Raw genomic sequence first — 20,323 nt, 5'->3', positions numbered from 1 at the left:
AAATATTCCCTCTTTTTATCCTTTGCCCTTTTCAAAAATGGAAGGCTGTAATTTACACATCTGGTGGCTCCTAATTGCCTCTTTACAATACCTGCTTGTTTTATCCTTATTTTGGGAAGAAGTGGAGCACATTGAAAGGGAACATTTCTACTATCATCTACATGTCTTCTGCAAAACAATGCTCCCCCCAAAAGGAGCCACATCTCCCCCACACACACAGAAAGCTAGGATTTCCTATCATCTCAAGTGATAATTATAACAAATTGCAGTTTTAATCACAGAATAGTTATTTACAAGCGTATTTGTGCCTATATGGGTGCACAGATACATATTTGGTGCAAAACCAAGAGGTTTTTTTGCGTTTCTGTTTTATAACTATTCTGACAGGGACATGGTTGAGGGATGAGTTGGGTTGGGGGGGGGGGGGGTATTTGTTCTTTACAACGAAATATGGCTGCAGGAATGGTTATGTTTGGGCTCCATATGCAAGTTCCAGCCATATATTCAGGGTGGACAATAAAACAGGGAAAAAACAGCTGATACACAAAAGGGACCGTCTAGACAGTGCCCCATCAGTCTGGCTAAATTTGGTACTGGCATTCCCAATGGGATTGTAATATAATTGTTCTGGTGTCTGCATTCATTCTCACTGTCAAACACCATCCCAAACATACATCCTTTTTTCAATACAATAGGCCTGAACTGTACCATTAGATGAAAGCAGCTTTGAAACAGCCATCTAAGAAGCTATGTCCTAAGATGCAGAAATCCTATTCTTTAATTGCTGGAATTAAAAAAAAATCCAACAAACCAAAATTAAACTTAAAACAACAAAAAACAAACAAAAAAACCCCCATAAGATAAAACCCCAAATAAGCAAAACTTCCCCCAATTTGTTGTCAGAATAGAAATCATTTGACTTACAGTCAAGATACAATATTTTAATTAAGAATCTAAAAATATTTGTGGAGGGGGGAAATGTGAAAATGTACTTTTTTATGGACACAAAGCAAAGTCACCTTCTCCTGTAGCTTTATTAACTGCTCAAAGAAAATTTAACAGAAATCAGAGATGTAAATGTGAAATGAGATAGCTATGGATCCTAATTTGTGATGGAGGAAAAGTCTAATGAGAAAGGGAAAAAAAGCCTTAATGAGCAAAAAGTCAGGAAAAAATGCTGTTATTTTACCTTCTCACAATTAAAACAAACCAGTGGCTACCTCTTGAATTTCTGTGAAGTGACTGTTTTACTTATTCAGAATATCTGGTTGCTCAAAACACATTTGAAAATACTGGAAGAACAAAACTTATCTTGATTTAGGCTTTTTCTATGTGTTTTGAAAAATGCTGTGAAAAATCTGAGATCTGTGAAAATTTTAACAAGGAAGTCATGCACAAGCATGACACTTCAAAAAGGAATTGTAATAATAGTAAAAAAGGAATTAAGAACATTAGCTATGCCACTGATGTCCACACATGGCACAATGGTAGAAGTCAAAATATGCAGATAAAATGCAAAGATGTAAAATCCCTACTTTGGGAAAGTAAAATACAGAAAATGTGTTTCTGATTTGTCTGTCTTCACACTCATATATTATCTTCCATGCTGTTTTGTCCTTTTGTTGGAAGACCAAATTAGTCCAAGACTTTTAGATATAAATAGGATTTTAGACATTTTAAAGGAACCTGGCTAACTTTATTCTAGAGGGTGCTGCTCCCACCGTGCATCAGTAGCTATTTACTATTGAGGCATATTGAGAGTCCACACACACTGCAGCTCAAGCCCATGGCAGGATGCACAATGGGCATCACCCAGACTGTACATGCTTGTATGACCATGTTGCTCACGTGGCAAACAGAAAACACGGATTTCTTCCCCACCATTCACCAGCTCTGACAAACGGTAGCCAGGAGTCTGAAGTAATAACCTAAACACCAGGATATGCTGCAAAACAAACAATCCACCCCAACGCTCTCATTCCCTAAGTTTTCTCTGCAGAAACTCCAGCCCCAGCAACTTTTTGCAGGGTGAGTGGTATAAAAGAGAGAGAGGACACCCCAAGTAATAGCAGGGGAAAAATAAATCCCCCCATCTCTACCTAGAAATGCCTTGAAGGAGTCATCTGAGCTGTAGCTCACTCCAAGGAGAGAAAAACCCACCAAGAAATGTAAAGACTAGGAGAAAATACAGATATACAATTACAATGACATTATATAAATCAAGTGTATGTTTAATGTCAGGGTCACAGGCCCTGATAGAGGATGAGTAATGAGATGCCCCATTGGATCTGGGGTGCTGTGATACTGAGGGGGTGTTGTTTATGGGGGTGCTGTGGATGCTGGCAGGGTGTTTGGTTTGGGGGGTGCTGTGGGACAGTGCAGCTCCCAGTGTGGAAGTTGGTGGGGAAGGGGGGGTGGGTGTTGGGGCTCTGCAGCTGCCCCTCTTGCACTTGAATAAAGAGCTGCTCTTTCGGGAGGGGGCGAGTTCTGTGAATACCTTACCCAATAAGACATGGGGCATATTGAAAACTATATTAAATTACCCTGATTAACAATTTAACCACGAACAGGGGAGCTCTGAGAGATCTCTATAGGCAGGACTGGGGGCTATTCATGCTAGCAGCTAAGAGGTCGAAAGGTTTCTGAAGTTCACAGGCTCAGAGCCTTTGTTATGCTAACAGACAATCTCAAATCAGCTGCCTGCTGGAGTGTGAAATATAAATTATTCCTTGAGAACTTTCAATAAGTTGTCACTCTTGTTCTTCAAATACCAGGACAGTCTGCTAATTTCTAGCAGCGCCCTTTTCTTGCTCCATCCTGAGCCCTAAATCAACACCTTTGGGGCTGGAATATTCTTTTTGCAGAAACTGCCTTGCTGTAATAGCCCAAATGCGTCTTGGTTTTGGGCTACGAAAGGAAAATCGGGATGTCTCCGAACTTGACTTTCTCTGTGCCGGAGGTATAAGGGGGGGATGCTCCCAAATACACCAAGTCAGCACCCCAGGGAAGGAGAGGCATCAAAGAGAGGCGAAGCCTGGAAGCTGCTAACAGCCAAAAAAGCCCCTGCCCCCCTTGGTCTGAACAAAGCCCAGGGCAGGATTTGTGGGTCCAAATCTGCCTGCCCCCTCCCTTAGGTGTGATTTAGGAGGTGTCGAGGAAAACGACGTGCGACCCACCCCCGGGGGTAGGAGGCGAGTTACCTGAGGGCTTATTCTCGCCCAGAACAAGGCTAGGAGGGGGCCGCACCCGGGCTGGGTGGCCTCGTACCCTCCTGCGGGACATCGGGCTAATGCCGCCGAGAGAAGAATGAGTTAATTATCTTTATACACAAGGAAATCAACCTATTACAGGATGTGATCTGCCCTTACCCGGGGAGAAGAAACCCCCGCACTAATGAGCACCCCTCGGGGGGAGGAGGGCTCCCAAGGTGCAGCAGAGGCTCCCACTGAGTCCCGTGGGACAAGGGCGGAAACTTCTCCCTATCGAGATCATGCTGATGATAATTACAATAAATGTGATACTGAGTCTTCTTGCAGTGGAATTAAAAGTGTTGCTCCCCCCAGCCCCATTCCCATTCCCCGGCTCCCACCGCAGTGGCCAAGGGAGGTGCACACCTGCGTTGTCCCGGGACTAGGTGTGATGAAATTCGGTGAAAGGAGGAGCTGTGTGTGCCACGGGCAGGTCCAGGTCTCTCGAATAAATACAGCGCGGAAAGACGCTGATGGCGTCTTCTGCTGAGCCCTGTACTGACACGGAAGGGGTAGTGCTCTGTTTAGGGGATTTTGAGGGTGTGTGTGTGTAATAATTGTTTTCGTCTTAATCAGCATCAATTTTTCCCTTTTGTTCTCATTCCTTGTGATCTATAAAACATTCAGAAAAATACCCCAAAGCCAGAAGAAACAAAAGTTTGCTTTGTGGTGTGGGCAAGAAGAGAAAGAACAGATTCTTGTTCTTGTTGCTGTCAGCTGGTTTGAGTTTCCTTTTTTTGTGTGTTTTTTTGTTTTGTGGTTTGTTTTTTTTTGTGGGGGTGGGGCGTGTTTGGCTGTTTCTTTGGGGTTTTTAATTTTTGGGCGACGGGTATGTAAGGGACGCATGTGTGTGGGTCAGTACTTTGAAACACAGTGCCACGAATTACCCGTGTGCTCAGAGTTATCATTAACACTTGGCCCTTCCGACGCACTTTGCATTTAGAAAGAGCCTACGGAACACATACTAATTAGTGTTGCTGGTTTATTCTGCGTTTAAAGACTTTCGCACCATTTTTTAAGAGGAGAAAAACACCAAAACTTTCCTGTTTCCCCTGAAATGTTCCAAACAAGTTAAACCCCGACATGTTCAAGCTGCTACTGAAAGTTAGTTAGTGAATTGCCAATAGTGGCATAATCAATAACGTCTGTGGCAGCTGAACCGAGCGGTCTGCATGCCGATGACGGTATTGCTGACGCCGTTTGTTTCATTGGCAAATAGCTTCACACTTATTCTCACGCATTTGGTGGCAGAGATTTGAATTTCAGATTTTAGCTCTCCTCGCAAAAAGCTTTACCGAGGTGGGAGCCGCATAATACTCGTTGGTGCGATTAATAATTTACGATAAACAGACTGTTTTGGGGTTGGTTTTGTTTTGTGTTTTTTTTTCAGGGACACTTTATTTTTGGGCCGATACCTTTAAACCACCCAACACTTTCAGAATTGCATTAAATGTTTCTTTCGTTGAAATACTACAGACAGGCTGAAATAGAGTGGTTGCTAACGGGAGCCAAAGCCCTCAAGCTTTCCACAGAGACAATGTGAACGATTAAAACAGTAAATGGGTCATTCAGTGAATACCAACAGTGCCAGAACGTTAATTTGGGAGAGAAAGCATCCAGGAGATTTCTTTCCCATTCTTTTTCATTCCTGAATGGTTCACCTGACGTTAGTTTGCAGGCAAATTAATCTCGTCCATAAGAATAATATTTTGCTCTCATATTTGTTTTCTGTAAATACATTTCCACAAAAAAAACCCCACAACACAGAATGAGGGGGTAAAACCCCAGAAGTTTCATTCATATGTACGAGTAAATATAAAGGCGGACGCAGTTTCCTTGCAACCACCAGGCAGTGATGGCCTAAAGTGCAAAAGGGGAATGCAACTTTTCCATGGAACGACAAAAGTATCTTTTTTTGCATCTCGAGTACGATGTTCGAGGCTAATGAATGTGGAAAGGCAGTGAGACAGCAAATAGAAAGACCGGGTGGAATAAAACCACGAAGAAAAAGTACAGTATGACACGTACGAGATGGCTGCCTCTTCATTCTTTCTGTATGATTATAGCCCAATTTCTAGAAGGAAATTAATGGAAAGTGTTCTTCAGCAAATCACTCAGAAAAACTACACTCTCCCAAAGCCTATGCAAGAAGTAGGAAAAATAGTTAAGCTTATACAAATAGAGAAGAATATCATATATGTTTATCTGGAGCAACCCTTGCTGCACGTTAGTCATCGCATTAATATCGACAGGTTTGGTTGCCTGAGGAGGACAGCAAAGTGCAGGCGAGTTCCTAAGGTGAAAGAGATCGCTTCTACAGGAAAGAGGGAATTAGAGCAGACCAACACAACAGAGACGTCTTTTAGCAGATTAGAAAGTGCAATGAGAGTAATATATCTGAATATTTAAAATATCCTTAGGCAGGCTTCTCAAATTCCGGTAAGAAAATGTATTTCTGTAAAAGCATATTAGCTCCTCACCTCTTGGTCGAAATCTACGCTAAGAATTGCAAAAAAAAAAAAAAAAAAATACAACGCTCAACGATGGATCAGAAACGTAACAAAAAAAGGCCAAACTCCGTCAAAAAGCACTAAATTCAATCCAGCGGGTTTAGGAAAAAAATAAAGCTTCCTGTGAACTGTAAATGGTTTGGATTTTAGTCTATTCGGAAAAATTTGGTATGTTCCAAGGTTACTATGTGGGCAGAGACTACAGGGGAACAACAAAGCAAACGGTTCAGTTTCAACAGGAAATATAATAAAACCCCTTTTATCTAAAAGCCATCAGGGACAAGCACTCAATAGAAGTTAACAAGCAAGAACTGATAAGATAACATTTATATGAGGTCAGAAGTCAAATGCCAGTCAAAGGCTTTTAACCTCTTGGGTCATAAACAGGAATAGTTAAAACACATAGATATTTATCGGATTTTAAAGGTATCTGGTTATTGTGAATGAATCACGCGACGATTTAACTAATTTTAACTAATAGAAGAGGAACTTTGTCGTCGTTAAAAAAACCGTAAAGCTTCCAGTTTACAACTCTTCTTTTTAAATTTATTGGTTTAAATTCGCCTTTCACTCTTCCCTGAATCTGCAAGACCAAAAGAGACTTGAGACAAAACCTTGTCTTAAAAGAGGCGCATTGTCAGTTAATATGTGGATTGATCTGTGCAATCCAAAGCTTGTCTGAGGATTCAATAGGCTAAATATTTACAGTCAACATGCATAAAAGAACAATTACCACCATCCCTATTGTGGTGTTAATGTCACCGGAGTTTTGCTTTGCGGCTTTTCTTCGAGTCCACTAATATAAAAGGAAATCTCGTTGCACAGCAAAAAAAGAACGGATTTCCCTTCATAAAACCCTCACATTCTGGTATTTAAAAATCACCTAATTTTAAGTGCTTAAGTATTGCGGGTGGATTTAGAAAAGCTCTAATTACACTTCTGGCAAGGAACAGTAATTTCTTCTAGAGTTTTTTTATTTCCTTTTGCAGATTGAGCCTCCAAATTCTGAAATTTACCTACATTCATGTCCCAGCGTACACCCTGTAGTTAATGCTAAAAAATTACCGAATAAAACATAATATCCATCGCCAGAGAGAGAAACAGGGATTGATGGAAGGCCTTTCTAGGCCGACTGTTTCTTTAAACAGAGTTCACAATACACTAGGAGACCATTCTGGATTTAAAACGCTTTTAAATATTTATCAGAAGTATTTTATCACCATATTCAAATAACACCTGGAGTGCACTCACCTTTATTGACAGTCTCTGTTCTGAAAGTCCATTTGCTTCACGAAAGCCCCCCAAGCAGAACAAGGACTAACCGTTTTCATTCGGTTAATGTTTAGTAAAAAAAACCAAAACCCAGGTAACCTTAATCAGCATTCTGATTGCATCGTCAACTAACAAATAATTTACTACTCTAAGCATTGCATTCCATTAAAAGCTCATTAAATTTTCTGTTCTCCAACGGGAGCTTTAGCTTTTGAATGGCACGCTTTTGATCCGAATTATCGCTCATTTTTTTGTTTGTTTTCTTCGCGCCCCCCTCTCCCCCAAAGCACAGGTGAGAATTTAAATACCTACACACCGAAAAGGCATGGAGAAATAAATCTCAGATTTTTATTTCTCTTGAAAAGTCAAGATCTTTGGGTGTCGGGGGAACAGGGTGAGTGCAGAGGCAAACTACTTTGCCAAATTCTAGCTCCATTAGTTTAACTTCGGTGAACCACCACCCCACTTACCCGATTTAAGCGTGGGTATGTTTTGAACAAGTGCAGGAGGCAGGAGGGGGGAAATATATAACATGCAACATTTTACCCTTTAAGTTGGAAGCGACTGGTTAACTACAAAGGAGACGGGGGGTGGGGAATGTAAAAAAGCCGAGCGCCTTCTATTTTATTTGTGAAGGGAAGGGAGAGGAAGGGAAGGGAAGAGAAGAAAGGAGGAAAAGAAGGGAAAGGGAAAAAGAAAGGGAGAGCGAGAAAGAAAAAGAGAAGGAAATCCCAAACAGGAACAAAAAAAAAAAAACCTCCACCTTTTGGGTTACAGAGTACAAAACTTCTTCCTTGTCCTAAATGCCAGGGGCTGTGGTTAGGACGCTTTGGGAGGCTCTTTGGGGAGAAAGTACAAAGCTCATCTTTCCTAGCCTTGCATACTTCGTATATTTAATAAGCAAAACGCAAGGAAATGTCAGCTCCTAAATTAACATGCATCTTTGGATTGCTAATTGTGCTCATTGCAAATTTGGGTCACTTTGCATGAGTGACTCTAATGTAGGGCTGATATTGCCACGTAGCTTAGCGGATTCCTGATTCCTTGGACTAATCCCAGACTCGGTGATTGTGTCAGGTGCAGTTCTGTATGCTCCAGCAGCTGTTTCATCCTCATCAATGCAAATAAGACAACTCCTACAATCAAAGCCTCGTGAGCCTCAAGCCTGATTGCGGAGGACAGGCTAAAGCGCTGCACAAGCTCACTTTCAAATCACAGCAACTGACGAGACAACTGCAATGTCCCTCTGGTGCGATAAACCGGCCTTTTGCCAACAAAACAAACCGGGGAGGGGAGGGAACCCACCAAACAAAACACAAAACAATCGAAACAAGAAAATAATACTCTCCCCCCAGAAAACCCCATAAAACAACAAAAGGCTCAAAACAAAAATCCAAACCACCATCAAGAACCCCCAAAACAACCAAAAAAACTAAACTCACCAAAATAAAAAAAACACAACAAAAAAGGGAAATAAATAAAACAAACACTCAGCAAAACCCCACCCCCCTCCAAAAAAAGAAAAAACACCTCCCCCCCCCCCAAAAAAAAGACCAATCCCAAAACAACCAACCCCCACAAACAACCTCCAAAACCAGAGAAAAAAAAAATTAAAAAAAAAAATCCAAACGCCAAATCAGAAAACAAAAATACAGGCACGTGCAACATTTGGGGGTGTAAAAAACGTAGTCAGGTCTTCTACGGTAGGTCCGTGAAATAAAATATATATATATATATACACTGTGAACTTGAATAAAAGCCTGAAGTGTCGATAATTAACCGAATATTTAAATAGTTATGAGGAGGCCGGGCAGCCGGTGATCACATGTGGGGCGAGGGCCGCCTCCTTGCCGAGGGACCCCTTCGAAGTCCATCTCCAGGAGCTGTGGCTCCCTGGCACCCCCGCACCCACCCCGAGTTCTGCCCCGCCTCCGACCCCAAAGGGGAGCCAGGTTTGGGGTGTCTCTCACCCCCCGCTCACCTCTTCCAGCCCTCGGGAAAACCCTAAGGAACCCCTAACTGGAATCTCCCCCCTGCCTGCCCCCAAACTTAAGCTGCCTCTCCCGAACTTCCCCAGATGTGAACAAAACGTTGCCTGAAAACGATTGAGGGTGCGGGAGGGGCTGTAAAACCCCAATGGCCACCCCAGTGGATAAGCATTCAAATATTTGGATAATTATAGACACTTTAGGCTTTTATTCAATTGATATATTATGTGCATATAGTATAATCATAATACAAATATAAGGGGGACGGGCTGAAGGAAAATTAGCCTTTGCAGCGGGAGGTTACAAACCCTCACGGACAAGGGAAGAAGGTGACCCGCAGCCCCAGCAGCACCGCCCAGGGTCTGAAATCCCGGCGCCAGCAATATTTGGTGCTGGGGAGTCGCTTCAGGCAGACCAGCAGGAGGATGGGATGCGGGGATAGAGGGGTGAGGGGATGGAGGGATGCGGCATCGGAGGAGATGCGAGGATGGGGGAGTGCGCTATGCGGAGATGCAGGGATGCCGGGGAAGCGGCATGTGGAGATGCGGAAATGAAGGATGTGGAGATGCGGAGATGGAAGGATGCAAGAATGCAGGTGCCGGCAGCCCGGTCAGGAGGCATGGCTCCGAGCCGAGCCACGGACGGGGAACAGGGGTGAATCAAACGTCACCTGCAAAGTTTGCCGAAGAAAACACCAGATATCCTCTTCCCCTTCCCTCCGTGCCTCACAACTCCTGCTCCTCCCTCCCCGGGGAGGCAGCGCCAAAACTGATCCCCAAAATCCTGGATTTCTAGAGCGGCTGTATCCCCGGTCTGCTCCCTTCCCCTAATAGGATTAACGCACATTTTCCTAAAAGCAAATCAGAATTTGTCAAATCGTGTGTGACAGTCGATTTGCTATCAATATCCAATTTATTCCGATGCGAGACAGGACCAGCCCCGGCGAGTTTAATCCTGGCTGACACAGGACATTGCCCAGGCAAACGTTTGCCTTGGCACAGAGCACCGGCACCTCCTGAATTCTTCGCATCTCCTTCTGGGGGAGAAGGGGATGTGAAGGGAATGTGAAAAGGACCCGACCAGGGGGTCCCGCAGCCTTGGGGACCTGATGCATCCTCATGATGGAATCCGGACACGGAATTATTGCCGCGAAAGGATCCCTCGTGTTTGTTGTCATCTGCTTTCTGCTGTGTCCCAGGTTCAACAAGACATTTTTGGCTCCCCAGGACGTGTCCCTTTGCCCTGCTTCCTCTGGGTGCTGCAGCTCCGTCTCCATGCTCTTGCGTGGATTTAAAAAGAAAAAAACTATTCCACTCAGAGATTCCCTAAGGTAAACTTAGGCGTTGCTAGCTTGCTTCTTTGGGTTTGATGGGTCGTGTGGTGCTTTTATCTTCTGGGTTTGGCTTTGTTCTTTGTTGTGGGGTGGGTTTTGTTTGTTTTGTTTTTTTTTCATTTTTAATTTTTCCCTTCCCTTCCCCTAAACTTTTCCTTTCCCTTTCCCTTTCCCTTTCCCTTTCCCTTTCCCTGACCTTTTCCTTTCCCTTCCCTTCCCTTCCCTTCCCTTCCCTTCCCTTCCCTTCCCTTCCCTTCCCTTCCCTTCCCTTCCCTTCCCTTCCCTTCCCCTAACCTTTTCTTTTCCCTAACCCTTTCTTTTCCATAACCTTTTCCTTTCCATAACCTTTTCCTTTCCATAACCCTCTCCTTTGCACAAGCAGGAAGATTTTCCATCTCTCTTTTTGTAAACAGGTGCACTTCAGCAGCAGATAGCCCATGCAAAGTCTCTTAACTGTAGTTAATGTTATGAAGTTTCTTAAATTGACCTGAGCTTCAATTTTGCTACACATCATGAGGACAGAATGAGGAGACTGCAACTGTTTAATTTCAAATAACTTCACATCTGTAACTGTACAATGTTGTGCTTTTTTTCTCTGTTCTTTTCAGGTGAGGACATCAGATTTGAAGCACAGGTTACCTGACTTTTCAGTAAGATTATAGAATTCCAGACTGATTTGGGTTGGAAGGGACCTTAAAGCTCATCCAGTTCCAACTCCCTGTCACAGGCAGGGACACCTTCCACTAGACCAGGTTGCTCCAAGCCCCATCCAACCTGGCATTGAACACTGTCAGGGATGGGGCAGCCATGGCTTCTCTGGGCACCCTGTGCCAGTTACCTTCTTATAAACTAATTAAAACTTGATGAAAAAACCAGTAAAAATTATTTACAAAAATAATTAATTTTTCCACCAGTCATATTCTATTCTAATGTTATTCTCCCTCCTGCTTTTAAAAGCTTTTCCTTCATTTGCAACTGATGATCTTTGAAGAGTGTGTGTTTGGGAGGAGGGGGTGTGTGTACACACATTACTAAAATGATATACCAACTTGTGAAACTTTAAAACATAGACTGAACCACATATCCTGACCAATTCAGAGTGAGCTGATGGCACATTTAGCACAGTTAGCAGTCGTGCAGAATGGCACAAAGGCTTTAACTGTGCCCAGAGAGAGGAAACAACACTATAAAGGGAGTCCCCAGCCAGCAGCAACCTCCCAAATGCATCTGACCAGGTACACAGGCAACTCTTCACAACATAACCTGGGAGCAGTCTGGCTGACAGCTTCCCAGGACTAATCAACAGACTGCAAAGACCACAAGATACCTTACACTCATTTCCACAAGTCTCTTGGTGGGCTTAACAAGGTCTCTGCAGCTTGAGCTGGTCTCCGGTCTCCTTCCTGAGCAGAAATAGAGACACTAAATACTCACCCTAGATAATCTTAAGGTCCTTTCCAACCCTAACTATTCTATGATTCTATGATTTCTGACTTGTCACACAAATATTTCTTCCATATATATATGTTTGCATATATTTACTGTTAGGGATTAAACATATTTATTAAATATATTTTATTTATTAAATATACGCTATTAAATACATATTTACCATCATTTTCAGCATTTCTTCTTCACCGACTGAAAAACTGTGACAGTTTCATGCCCACTATAAACACACAAAAATACTTCAAGAGGCTTCTCCTGATCGAAAAGGGTATTTAGAAGTATCTACTGTTAACTTATTTTAACACGGCTCAGCCTTTGCTCACACACGTTAGAGCCACCCATGTAGGTGATTTTGTAGCAAATGCTCACTATGTATTTTACTCTATTTTTATACTCCATGAGTTATCACAGTCATTACAGTTTATGAGCTGGGATGTCCATTCAGTCCAGACTGAACAAACAAACCAGGCAGGGGAATAAAAAAAGCAATGTAGCTCAAAAAACCCCAAAAATGAACACATGGAAATGATCTAATGTTGAAATGGCCAAGTGATACATACCAAACACACAATTTCTAGACAACAACAGCGTATTTCATGGTAAAAGTAACCGTTTTGCTCAACACAGGCTATTGAAGCGCCAGTGCCTCAAGTGAAACATTTGTCTTAAAGCTAAAATTGAAGAGATCAGCTGCCATGGACAGCAATTGTACCAAACTCGGTTTTCTTTGTGGGTCAACGGTTGAGAGGGATATAAACCAGGGTGCGCACAATAGAAGCTCAACAAAACACAGGTTGCAAGAGATCAAGTGAAAAACCAGAACAACCCAGGCTAGCAAAAAGGACAGGAACCTCCCACCAGAGCTGGTGGGGACTGGTATATAGGAAAGGATGTAAAGCTTAGTGCCAATGACTGCATAAAAGCCCATATACACCACACCATCTTGCAGCTAGTCACAAAAAATTCAGCCCTGTAAAAGACAAGAAGGAAAAAAAGGAGATGCCAGAACATAAGGTATTTTTAGGTACATGCTGTGATCTTCAGCATTCTTAATGTCATCTTCATTCTGGGCACCAATCTTCGTCTGAAAGCACAATCATAACCCTCACACATTCATGCAACTATTGGGCTGCTCCAGGAGAGGCTCTCTAGTGTCTTGAATACATCCTATTTGTACACCAAAAAAGCCTTAGCCAAAGTTCATGTAAAAACTAGAAAATGCTCACAGAATTTTTATCAGCTTTAACCTGACAAAGGGGAGATTGAAATGAGCTCTTAGGCAGAAGTTCTTCCCTGTGAGGGTGGTGAGGACCTGACACAGGTTGCCCAGAGAAGCTGTGGCTGCCCCATCCCTGCCAGTGCTCAAGGCCAGGTTAGATGGGGCTTGGAGAAACCTGGCCTAGTGGAAAGTGTCCCTGCCCATGGCAGGGGGTTGGAACTGGATGAGCTTTAAGGTCCCTTCCAACACAAACCAGTCTGGGATGCTGTGGTTTTTAAAATGTCAACTCTAACCATCAAGGCAACTATCAAGATCCTCCCCTAGTAAACAAGAGGAACAATTCTTGCTTTAAAGAAGCAATGTGCCAAATCAGAGCTATCAAATCAATTTCTTTTCCCATTATTTCCTGATTTTCTGCTCATTCAATGACAGACAACTAACTAGTATTTAGAAGGAATATGAGAGGGAGGAGCTGGTTGTATTTACTCAAGTAAGTGCTTGGGTGCAGTAATGAGTTTGTTTTAAAATATTCATATTATATAAATGTTAGTTGAAGTTGACAGTAAATATTGAATAGACGTATCAAAAGGGCAGCATGTCGTCTTCACTTCTCCCATGCTGTCTAACATTCAGGCAGCTGTTTGCTCTGATTATATCCATTTTCTTACAGAAAATTAATTTAAAAAAAAATTACCAAAACGATGATCAAACATGACAGATGAAGAAAGGAGTGAGTTTAAAGATCATACCGCCCACAAGAGATTATGATAAAATTATGAAGACTAGTACCTGATTTGTATCAATAATTAGTACCTACTTTTAGGTCTCTTTTTCAGGACATTAGAACGAAAGACACACGGAGGAATGAGGCCTAAAGCAATTGTAATTTTTCAGCACAAGGTAGGGAAGCACCAGGAATGTGCTGTTGCTAAAAAACCCATTTCCACCATTTTTTTTTTCTAAGTGATGTATGACAAAGTGTGTCATAAGTGTTCACGCAGATATGGCAAAGACCAAAACCACTCATGAGACAGGGACAAAAAGAAGAAAATAGGACTAAAAGTGGTGTGAATGTCTCAAGCACATGTGTCCCATTGTGTCTACAGGCAAAATGCTACGACCACCTCCTGTCTTTTATAATATGGTTTCTAAATCTGGCATTACTTATCAAGAGAGCTGGTACTGCTTACATCCTTTCTGAGCTAAAAAAAAATGCTCCTTTGCCTGAAAGACCTTATCATAAATGTCTCCACAACACCTACACGTTTAAAGATGCAGAGTCTGAAATGGATGATGGGTCTATTGGATTCAAAATGCTGCCTGCGTGTCATGGTTTAAGCCCAGCCAGTAACTCACAGCCATGCAGCCGTTCACTCACTCCCCCCACTTCTTCCTCTCCCCACTCCAAGAGGGATGGGGAGGAGAATTGAAAGAATGTAACTCCCACGGGTTGAGATAAGAACAGCCCAGTAACTAAGGTATAACATAGACCCACTACTGCTACCAACAATATTAATAATGATAAGGGAAATAACACGGGAAGAGAATACAATACCACCCGTCGATACCCAGCCCAACTGAGCAGTGAACTGCCCCTTCCGGCTAACTCCCAGTTACATCCTGGGCATGACATGCTGTGGTATGGGACACCTCTTTGGTTAGTTTGGGTCAGGTGTCCTGTCTCTGCTTCCTCCCAGCTTCCCCTCCTCCCTGACAGAGCAAGAGACTCAGAAAGGCCTTGGTCAGAATAAACATTACTGAGCAGCAACTAAAACCATCGGTGTTATCAGCGCTGTTGCCAGGCCGAAAGTAAAAAATACAGCGCTGCACCAGCTACTAAGAAGGAGAAAAATGACTGCTACTGACGAACCCAGGACACTATCCACTCCTTATTCCATACCATTCACGTCATGCTCAGATCCCACATTTTTCAATATACCATCACTCTTGTCTCATATATTTATATATATAAATATACATATTTTTATATATATACATATATATATATACACACATGCACAAACACACACAAGTGCACACACACACACACACAGATATCATTCTTTAGGCCATGGAACAATACCTATAAATCTGCTGAATTCATCCAGTCCATGATGTTGGGCTCCATCTTTTGTAGCAGTCTTTCAGAGCAGGAGACATGGTGTGCAGTTTTGGATCGCTGTCTGCTGATGACACCATGGAACTTGTCTGGTAACTACTGAGCTCATCTGGTTTCATCATTCTTTGTTGGGCTGATGGCTGGAGGAAGTCAGGGCCAGTCACTGGTGATCTGAAGACATCTAGTTGGTGGGCTATAAAAGTGCTACATAGCAGGCAACAGCACACAATTGAGTTGATTGACTATTTTTGCCTAAAATCAAATCCCCTTGAGGTACACATCGGACTTCCCCATCTTCCCGCATTACCCACCAAGTATATTCAGGTCCCTGAGCAAAAGCAATCCCATGAGTGGGTTTGCCTTTACCTGAAGCAGGAATAACCCAGACTGTCTTCCTCAGCAAATTCTGCATGTGCACCACAGGAACTTTATCCCCTTCTGCAATACATAGGAGTTCTGACTGAGCTGGACAAGCTCTGTTGGCAGATCCTCTGGTGTTGACCAACCAGGTGGCTTTTGGTAAATGTGTATCCCAATGCTTGAAAGTCCCACCACCCATTGATCTCAGTGTACTTTTTAACAGCCCATCGTACCATTTGATTTTCCCAGAGGCTGGTGCATGGTAGGGGGTGTGATATACCCACTCAATGCCATGCTCTTTGGCCCAAGTGCCTATAAGGTTGTTCCAGAAATGAGTCCCATTGTCTGACTTAATTCTCACTCTGGGGTGCCCTGTCACCACAAAATCTGTTTCTCAAGGCCCAGGATAGTGTTCCGGGCAGTGTCATGGGGCACAACATATGTTTCTAGCCATGAGACTTAAAAAGTCTTTGGTCAGAGTAAACATTACCTAGCAACAACTAAAACCATTGGTGTTATCAGCGTCGTTCCCAGGCTGAAAGTCAAAACCACAGCACTGCACCAGCTACTAAGAAGGAGAAAAAAACTACTGCTACTGCTGAACCCAGGACGCTGTGTGATGTGAACAGAGATCTGAAGAGGGAAGAGATAGTGTCATCTAATTTCCTCCTAATTTATTATTGACAGAAGTCTGCCTGCTACTAGAGGGTTGCTGGTGTTGGAGTTCACATTCCTCATGTTCCTTACAATCCTCCAGGACTTATGTTAGTAGATTGTATCAAGCATGTATAAATGCAACTGTATTCACAATTACACTAGTTTACCTTCATGACTAAAATACTTTGTCTTTTGGGCTGTCTGCACTTCTCTATAACTGATGCTTCTACTTTCAGCACTTCTGAACTAATGGATGCTTCCTTGTTCAGTAGCCTGGCTGAGTTCAAGCATTTTTGTAGAGAATGTATTTTTTTTTTAATTTCCTTTTTTTTTTTTTTTTCTTTTTCCCCCTCGATAACCAAACAACCCAAAATGCTTGAAATATTTATGGAACATTAACGAGGGAAGAGCTTCAAATGGTTGCAGTGAATAGAGAAGAATTTTGAAAGCCAAGGAGCTACTTAAGCATTGTTTTAGCTCTTCTTTCCTCCCTCATAATCAGCAAAGTCTTTCTGCAGAAAAAACTCTATCAGAATCTTTCACTGCTAAGCTGCCATGTACAGTTTTTGGTTAGAGAATTGTTACTAACATATTCTTTTCCATCAGCCTTACACTGACAGAGGATGTAGAAGCATACCCGTCAGGAAGCAAAAATTATTTTTCTTGGGAGGCTTTTGCCACCAGCAGTTTGATGAATTTGAAGTCTCAGACTTAACTTGTTTCTCATTTGGTATAGATGGTCATAGTCTTTGGGCTAGAAGTGAGAAACCACGTTCTTTTGCAAGTGCTCTCAGGCCACAGGCATGCTGGGCTCATCTCTCCCAACTTACGTAAAGGTCTGCTCCTCTAATTACCTGGAATAGAGAATGGAGAAGGGAAGGGAAAAGACGGGACAGGAAAGGAAGGGAAGGGAAGGGTAGGAGTTCTTCTGCCGGAAGACTAGTATTTGTGCATAAACTCATTTTGATAAATCCATTTTTGCATTGCCTAAGTGCCTTGCTTTTCAAAGATTCAACTCAGCAGTATTCACTGGAGTGTAAGTGCAAAGTCTTCAGAGGCTTTTCTGGCAGAAGTTTGTTTTTGTTTTTTTTTTAATATTTTTAGATTTTTTTTAATTGTGTTATTTCCTTTTAATTTCATGGAACTAAAAGGGAATAACTGAAAATATTTGCCTTTTTTCAAACATGCCTCAAAACTCACAGGCCCTGGCATCCAGAAACATGCATTCCTAGTGAACCCCCAAAACACTGACTGTTTCAGCATTAGGGCTCTTTACGTTTACCTCAGCCTGCCATCACAATAAGGAACACGAGGACACAGACAAAAGCATTCAACAGATGTGTTGCTCCGTTCCACACTTTAATTTGAGCCTTACTTCTCCACTGCATTTATTTTAGACTCTTTTTTTTTGACCCAGACCCAGCCTTGGTGTGGCTGAAATAAGTGGATTTACACTGGGGAGTTTTTTTGCCTGCTATGCTAACATCCCTATTTATTCATAATCAGCCTGTCTTGAGGTGTTTTCAAGGTTTCCTTTATTTTCAGCTGAGTGAAGAATTGCTCCTATAAATAACACTGGTATGGGAGAGAGAGGGGAGAGAGATTAAAGAATACAACCCAGAGATATGTAAGTACAGGCAACAAAACTCCTCGACAGCTTTTATTCTATTATCACAGAGCACCATTTCAGCTAGCACTACTGAGGCAATGCAAGACTTTACTACTGGGCATAAACAACACATAAGGAGCATCTCTGGGACCCTGGGTAACTCCCATTAGTGGGGGAAGCTCTTTGTAAGTCACATGTTGGTTTACCACCTTATTTTATTAACTCTGACTCACTAGACGGCAGCAGTGCTCTGCAATACACCAACAGCTAACTTCTCCAGGGCTCACTGTGTGATGGATTTCCTGATGCTGACTTCTGGGGTATTTTTCTGATGAGAGGATCATGCAGGTGATGAGCTTGGGTGTTGGTGGAACAGTAGCTGGAGACAACAAATAAAAACAAAGGTCTGCCTGGATTTCTGTGCGTGCAGCCCTCTGTACATAGCTGACTGAGCCAGCCCATGCCTTCTCCCCAGGCAGCACGGGGGAGTATAAAACTTGTCACTGACCTCCATCTCCTCTCCTACCACAGGGATTGGGATGAGGGAAAAATTGTCTCTTGACCCGTGTCCCCTTTGACAGCATGGAACCAGGACATGTCACTGTCTGATTCCCGCCACTCAGACATCTCCCTTGGGGCCACTTTCATGACTTAGAGATCTACAAGTCATGGAATCATACAATCCCAGACTGGTTTGGGTTGGAAGGCACCCCAAAGCTCATCCAGTTCCAACTCCCTGCCATGGGCAGGGACACCTTCCACTAGACCAAGGTGCTCCAAGCCCCATTCAACCTGGCCTTGAACATTGCCAGGGATGGGGCAGCCACAGCTTCTCTGGGCAACCTGTGCCAAGGCTTCACCACCCTCACAGGAAAGAACTTCTGCCTAAGAGCTCACCTCAATCTCCCCTCTGTCACGCTAAAGCCATTTGCCCTTGTCCTGCCCCTACGGACCCTTGTCCAAAGCCCCTCTTCAGGTTTCTTGTAGCCCCTTTAGGCACTGGAGCTCCTCTAAGGTCTCCCGAAGCCTTCTCTCCTCCAGGCTGAACAAGCCCAGCTCTCTCAACCAGCCTTCACAGGGGATCACTGTTCTTGTGAGGAACGCAGAAACATGGGCTCAGTATATCAACAGGTAGATATAGTCCTGACCCTCACAAACACTGCTTTTAATATGATTCATACAAGTAAAGTAGAATAATATTCTTGGGGTGTCAGGTTTTCATTTATTTTTTTTTACAAACAGAATCAACCAAAGGCTTGCAATAATACTGGCAAGTGCTTGGAACACATTTCTTGATGCCCAAGGAACTGAGATAGAGAGTAGAGACCTGTGGCACTTCCACTGAGTGTTTGAAGAATGCTCCTGTCAGGTTGTTAACTTGCTCCACCAAAGTAACACACCAGTTACTTTGCTCATTACACTCTTCCCTGTGAGGCAGGGGATGGATTTTAAAGTTCTTTTTCTGACCTGCCAGACATCCAGTGGTCCAGTTCCTGTCAACCGGCACAAGCACTTCTCCCTTATGGCACTGCAGATTTGAGTGCTGTCGTGATTTAACCCCAGCCAGCAACTGAGTCCCACGCAGCTGCTCACTCACTCCCTTCCCATGGGATGGGGCATAGAACTGAAGAGTAAAAGTGAGCAAACTCAATGAATCCATTCACCACTTCCCATGGTCATATAGTTCCGTCATCCCCAGCACAGCAGGGCTCCATCACATGCAATAGTGACTTGCAAAGACAAACACCATCACTCTGAACATCCCTTTCCTTCTTCTTCCCCCATCTCTTATATCTGAGCATGATCTCCTATGGTCTGGGATACCCCTGCGCTCAGTTGGGGTCAGCTGTCCTGGTGGTGGCCCCAACTCCCTGTGCACCCCAGCCTGCTTGCTTGTGGGATAGGGTGAGGAGCAGAAAAGGCCTTGGCTCTGTGTGAGCACTGATCAGCAGTAACGAAAGCATCCCTGTGTGATCAGCACTGTTTCCAGCACAAACCCAAACCAGAGCCCCACACCAGCCACTGTGGAGAAAATTAACTCTAACCAGCCAAAACCAGCACAAGGCTGCTGTCCATCATTTGCTGCTAGCTCTAATACAAAGAACTTCACCTTTCTTTGCATTCCACATTGGAACACTTTGCCAATTTGTAGTCTGCTCAGTCATAGTAAGATTTTTTACACACAAATGCTGCTCTGGGGAACTGGGAGCATTTACTGGCCCCTAGCTGATATAATTATACTCTCATTGCTGTTATGAGTTTTTCAAATGCTTTAGTGTATGTTAAAACAACAGAGATGAAACTTTGATGCTCAGTACAAGGACGAAATCATCAAAACCATTCGGTGCTTTTTAAAAAGAAATACTACTGTTACACATATTTATTTCTAAGTTCTCACATGTAGTGGTCAGGTGAAGTCACAATACACCACAGGCCTGTCAAGCTCCACCATGCCATTCACCAACATGGCAGCTGCTGCTCAGCAGCTTGACATTTTAGGAGAAAAAGGACATGTGTGCTTGCTATCAGAAAATACATTTCAAGTTAGCTCAGTTGAAC

The sequence above is a fragment of the Pezoporus wallicus genome, unplaced genomic scaffold (genome assembly GCF_028554395.1).
Source record: "Pezoporus wallicus isolate ANWC-B61680 ecotype Strahan unplaced genomic scaffold, APGP_CSIRO_Pwel_v1 contig_4322, whole genome shotgun sequence".
Lineage (NCBI taxonomy): Eukaryota > Metazoa > Chordata > Aves > Psittaciformes > Psittacidae > Pezoporus > Pezoporus wallicus.
Note: the sequence above shows the minus strand (reverse complement) of the source record.